This window comes from Delphinapterus leucas, chromosome 7 (genome assembly GCF_059928025.1).
Source record: "Delphinapterus leucas isolate spDelLeu-1000000601 "Yukka" chromosome 7, BTC_Dleu_Yukka2, whole genome shotgun sequence".
Lineage (NCBI taxonomy): Eukaryota > Metazoa > Chordata > Mammalia > Artiodactyla > Monodontidae > Delphinapterus > Delphinapterus leucas.
In genome coordinates, this window is record NC_143135.1 from 42,322,902 (window position 1) to 42,328,901 (window position 6,000).

The window sequence follows — 6,000 nt, forward strand, 5'->3', positions numbered from 1 at the left end:
TCATAAACCTAGTAAGAAACAGTTACGATATAAAATCTGGCTCCAAAGTCTGGGCTTTTAACCACCCAACCAAAGTCCCTCTCAGGACAGCCTGATGGTGAAGGGGTACAGCTGTCATGAGGATGAAATGAGACCATGCTTGCAAGCAGTTTGCAACCTGTAACTCCAAGGCCACGGATGCTGGCAATAGGCTGCCGTGAATGTCTACAATGGACCTGCTAGCAGCTGAAGCAGGAGAGACACATCAGGACTGGAAAGGGGACCTGAGCCCACTGGGCTAGTGTGAAGAGCAGAGGCCCAAAAAGACACCTACTTTTAGGGTGTGCAGGAAGGAAACCAAGAAAGCAATGTGACCTAAAGGCTGAGGGAGGAGAAGATTTCAAAAAGGAGGGAAAGACAGGTGGGTATAAGCTGCAAAAGGGCCAAGAACAACAATTTAGGACTAGGAATGAGGCCCTGGGATTCAAGACTTAAAGTTTTTTCAGATATTTGAGATGAAGTATGAAGAAGGATAGTAGAGAGGGTGCAGGAGCTAAGAGTGGAGCCGATGAGAGTGGAGGGGGTGACCGTTCACAGCCCTGGGAGAGGCTGCCAGGCAGGGAGGGGAGCGAGACAGGGGACCCAGGGGCACCAAGTGCAGACACATGAAAGCTGCCCACTGCACAGTGGCCCACAGCAGGCCTGTTTCTTCCCCTTCCATCCTTCCCTCCTCAATCAAGACAAGGGCTTTTCTAGGGTTGGTAAGGAGACTGAGGGCAAACAGCACGAAGGATATTCCCGTGACAGGACCGACAGGACCCTGGCAGCACTGAGAGGGAGTGTCAGCAGACACTGAGGGAGGGCTTCCTGTGTGCCAGGCGTTTTACCCACATCATTTCCCCTGATGCTCACAGGGACTGTAGGAGGCAGGCTCCTTCATCACACCACAGAGGAGGAGCCTGCAGTCAGAGGAGTCTAGCACTTGTCCAAGGACACACCACCCAACCCAAGTCCCAGGTCCTGCTACCAGATACCAGGCTCCTGCCCAAATTGAGGGTCTAAGAAGAGGGAACAGGGGAGAAATTCACTTGCTTTTTCCAAACTGGGAGGAAAAGAGGAGAGATGGGGGAAAGGGACAAGACATTCTGAGCCGGAAGGAAGAGATGCTGAGGGAGCTTAAGTCAGAGCAGGTCTTGTTTAGAGACAGAGGGAGGAGAAAAGCCAGGGTGGGTGTCTGGGGCAAGTCTGGGTATTATGATGAAGTGGCAATGAGAGAAAAGACTGTGGAGAAGGGTGACATACCTGTATTTCCAGGCTCCTAACTAAACCTCGAGGTCTAAAAAGGAAATAAAAAATTACTTCCCTGCAACTGCTATCACGATGTTAACGAAAATCACTACCTATGACTGTAACATCATATGGGGCAGAAACTGTTTCTTTAATATTTGACTTTCTCCAACCACCATGAGTTGATGGACTCATAAATAGAAGAAAGCCCATAGAAGGAAGGCAACCCTTATACCAAAGAGAGATACAGAATATTTCGTTTTTACATATGCTTATGCATTTTGTTAACAAGTCTTTCTACAGTGCCTGTCCATTGTTTAGTATATAAACTGCGTAGAGATCGTTGGTATGGAGTGATAAATCTGAAAGTAGGGCCACTTCCTTTTCCTCTCTGTGGTAGGCGAACCTCTTCTGCAAATAGCAGACAAATTCCTGAGTAGTCATCATTTTATAAATCATTTGAAATGGATTCTTTAAAACACCATCTGTTGATCTGTTTAAGTTTCCCAAGAAAATAGGACTTCAGCTCAGATATTCTGGAGGCTCCAGCAGGTAAATACCAACCTGAATTCAGCTGTATTAAATATTTAGAGATGCACAGAACTTTAGAGCAGCAGGAACCTCTGAGATCACCTAGTTCAACTGCCTTACCTTCCACCTGAGGCAAGTAGAACTCAGAAAGGTTCAGGGACTTGCCCCAAGTAGCACAGCCATGAAAGCCCAAGTCTGGGCTAGAACCAGGAGATTCTCTCAAACAAGTGCTCTTCTACCACACCTGCTCCTTTCTCTTTCCCTCTTTCTAAACTCTAGGGGTTGGAATAAGGTATAAATTTAACCATAGTTTTAACTTACTATTATTATGCACTGGCTACATCTACAATCAAAACCAAAAATGCCCCTACAGATCCAGCTTTAGATAATACAGACAATTTCAAATCCTGCCCAGGAGATTTTAAAGCCTTCTAAATATGTTCAACAAAGTGTTTTAAAGACTTATTAGTAAAGTGAATTCAGTAACAGAGCATGGAGTGAAAGATTCAATTTTGTGTTAAAAAAATATTTTAGAGTTTCATTGATATGGAAATCAAATTTAACAGCAGTGATTTTTTTTTTCTTTTTAAAATCTTGCAAGCACGGAGAGCATGAGATTATTCAAAACTGCTCAGGAGCAGCAATGATTATTTTAAGCTCATGATTCAACCAGTACATTAATTAAAAACTCCACCAACCCAATTGACAGATCCTGATATCAATGAGACAAGAAGAATTAAAATAATAGTTGTCATATAAAAATAGATTAAAGGAAGGAACAGCAGCAGATGTCAGGAGGACAAATGACAAGAAGGCACTGTCTGAAACTAGATGCAGCTAATGGGCAGCTTTTATGGATTTTTTAAAAAACGAAGATCCTGGAAATACACGTACGGTCAAGAAATGCTTCTTCGAATCTAATTTCTGGAAGCTGAGTGATAAAACTTGGCTAATAATTCCTTGCCGAGGAGTAGCTATGTAAGCAGGGAGAGGAGACAGCACGCGCAAAAGTGCCAAAACAACACTAGGTGACTCGGAAGGGGCCGAGGCAGGGGAGGGAAAAGAAGATGGGAAAGGTGAGGTGAGGGGGGACAGCCTGATACCCCACCGGCCCGCACAAACTTGACAACAGACGCCCATGTCCAGTGCAGCCTTTCCTTCCCCCGCGCCTGCCCTCGGTTCCGCAGCCGGTTCCCACGACCCCTCGGGGTGACTGACTCGAGCCCCACAAGGTCGGCATTAATTTCTATTCTTCCACTTATTCCTCTGAGCAAACAAGAGCTCTCTTGGCTGTCAACGTCCGGCAATCGTGAGCGGGAAGCTTTTTCTTTGACATCTGTCAAACCCCGTGCTAAACCCAGCCTCGCTGCGGTCTCCAGGACTCCAGGGCGGGCGGCGGGCCCACACCTGGGCGCCGGGCGACATCCCCGTGCCGTGGAGCACCTGCTCGCAGACCCAAGGGGGATCCTCCCCGGGCTGCCCAGGACCCAGATGGCGCAGGCCGGACGAAAGTTCGCAGGTTGGGGTCGGCCGCATCTCCGGCGGGGAATACCCGGGTGCAGCGGCAGCACCCGCGACAGGGCCGAAGGGGCAACGGGGGGCTCGGACTCCCCAAGCCCGGCGGAGACGCCCTCCCCGCCCCCACCCAGCCCCGCAGGCTCCCGAAAGGGAAGTGGAGGAGGCGGAGGAAGAGCAGAAGCAGCATCTCTCGCCCAACGCCCCTGGGGTGCAGCCGTCAAGGATGGTCGCCTCGGGGGTCCCCGAACCTTCCAGGGATACATCCTAGGACTCGCCCTCAGCCGGGTCACTGCTCCCAAAGGGTGGAGCTGTTCCTTTAAGAGGCAGCTGGCTGCTCCTACCTCCTCTCCCCGCCACCCCCCGGGTCAGGTAGCGATGCCCGCAGAGGGGAGGTGGGTATTCCCGCAGACTCTTTCCCGGTCCCTTTAAGGGCGCCTGCGGCACCTCTGCCCGCTCTACCCCGCAGCGCCAACCCCCGCGAGTGAGGATGGGGGCGGACGGGCGCGGCGCCTTTAAGGAGCGCAGCCTCCCCGCGGCCCGGGTGGGGGCAGGGAGCGGGCACGGGCCCTTTAAGGCCGGCAGCGGGCACGTCGGTCAGGGCTCCCCGGCGGCCGGGCTGCGCCCCGGGCGGCGGCTGAGGCGCCGCGCCTGCCAGGGTGCTAACGGCCCCGACGGGGTGCCCGCGGCCGCGCCGCTGGCCGCGGCCAGCCCGACACTCACCGTGGCTCGCCGGGAGCGCCCGCACCCGCGCCCCCACTCGGATCCCGCGGCGGCGGCGGCGGTGAGTCCGGCGCGGGTAAACAGGCACCTCCGTCCCTGACCTACTTTCTGCCTTCCCTAAATGTCGCACCACTAACCTACTTTCCGACCAATCCGCTCCCCGCCGGCCCAGGCCCGGCCCCCCGCCCACCAATCGCTGTGCCCAACCCCCCCTTCCCCGCCCACCAATGGAGGAGTCGCGGAGCCCGGATACCTGCCTCTTCCCGCCAGCCAATCCTAGCGCCCGAAGGGAGCCGGTCTGGGCGGCCGCCCCCGGCCAATCCGCGCGCGGCTCGGCGGCCTGCTGGCCAGTTGTGTGGCAGCTAGAGAGGCCGCTGACCAATGGCGAGGCGGCGGGGGCCGGTTTACCTGCTACTTTCCCGCCACCAATCGCTTGGCGCACAGAAGCGCACGCCCCAAGGAGAGGACCAATCCGCGCGCTTTCCCTGGATTTCCTCGCCCCTGTCCTCTCTCCCCTCAGGTCTCCCGCTAGCCTTGGCCACTGCGGGTGCAGACGCCGCACTCCTTGCAGTCGCCTGCGATGTCCCTTTTCTCTAGGTCCCTGACTTGCTTCTGGCTCAGGGCTCTTACTCCCCCTCGCCCTTTTTCACTCGGGACATCCTGACGAAAGCAACATTCCCTCACTCCCCTTCCTCCAACTCCATCTAGGAGACCAATTTTAGGAACACAGAGTGCCAGACCCTTCCCAAAACATCTTGGTTTGCCAAAGTCCAAACGAGAGAAAAAATACTTAGTATTTCCAGAAGGCTTTTCCATCCAAGTGTTCTTACGTTCTTTTCATTCGTCCTGACCTCTAAGCATCCCACTGGAGCTGTCATTCTTGTTCAAAAGCGGAAACTCAAGCCTGGAGCAATTCCATTCAGTGACCGCACCTATTGTGTGGCAGACAACTTCCCGGTGGCTCTAGTCTTTACCGTAGAAAAGCTGTCCAGTGAGTGAGACGGAAGGAAACAAATAGTTACAGAAAATAAACATTTCATAACAAGAGACAACTTTAGTACTGAGAGGACGGAGAATCTGTCTTATTTTTGCATCTCAAGCATTTAACAGAGGGCCTTTAGCTCAAAGAACTCCCAACCCTTTTAGATGTTAAACTCCTTGAATACAGGGACCTTGTCTTTTTTGTTATACTCGCCACTCCCCTTTAGTACCTAAGGAGCGGGGGGGGGGGGGGGGGGGGGAGGAATGGAAGTGTGGGGAGGGTGCATGTTTGTTGACTGGATATATGAACAAACAGATCTAAATCACTCAGTCCTGTGAGCCAGACTAGCCCCTATGACTCTAGAATTCCAGCCTTGCTCCTTGAACATAGATGCTGCATTTAAAACATTGTAAAACTGTAGCCCATCCCCAGCTCACTGCCAAGCACATAGTGGTTGCCCAGTATGTGCTTGGGGTCTGAATGTTGACGGTTTTCAAGGTTAACCAACTTCATTGGTAGCTTACTACTTTTCCTAAGTTTACATGCAGGTAGAATCTGACTGCTGTTTACTCTTTCTCTGCCCTGATTTCATGAAGAGACCACACTATGTAAGTGGGATTTTAACAATGTACTTGACGAGATGTTGTGGACAAGATGAAGAAATATAAGCCTGGATTCTAATATAACTAATTGGACGAATAACTGTTAAGTAACCATCACCTAAAGATGCTGATTAATGAATCCTTGCTGACCTGAAGGAAGGGTGGAGGTAATAGATATTTGTGCAGCATCTACTGCATGCTAAGTGCTTTCCCTGCATCTTCCCCCTTAATCCACACAATCCCATTTTACAGATGAGGAAACTGAAATTCAAAGTTTAACCAGCTGACTCAAAGCCACAAGTCAAACCAGGTTCCTTCGACTTCAAAACCTTTAGACCACACCAGTTACCATCAGGATGGCAGAAGGCTCTCTCCATGGCC

General features: G+C 51.8%; 1 protein-coding gene across 8 annotated transcripts in view; it reads right to left on the bottom strand.

Moving 5' to 3' along the window:
* The window catches only part of BMAL1 (basic helix-loop-helix ARNT like 1), a 106,387-nt gene extending 102,222 nt beyond the window's left edge, over positions 1-4,165 (bottom strand). For 4 of the 8 annotated variants that reach the window (XM_089915132.1, XM_089915128.1, XM_089915127.1 and 1 more), the window contains exon 1: positions 4,036-4,163. The gene's annotated coding sequence lies outside the window, so the exon portion shown is untranslated. Of the gene's footprint in view, positions 1-4,035 lie in introns of all 8 variants that reach the window. The other 4 variants (XM_022555710.3, XM_089915129.1, XM_022555707.3 and 1 more) reach the window with 2 other exon arrangements.
* Positions 4,166-6,000: the final 1,835 nt, after the last annotated feature.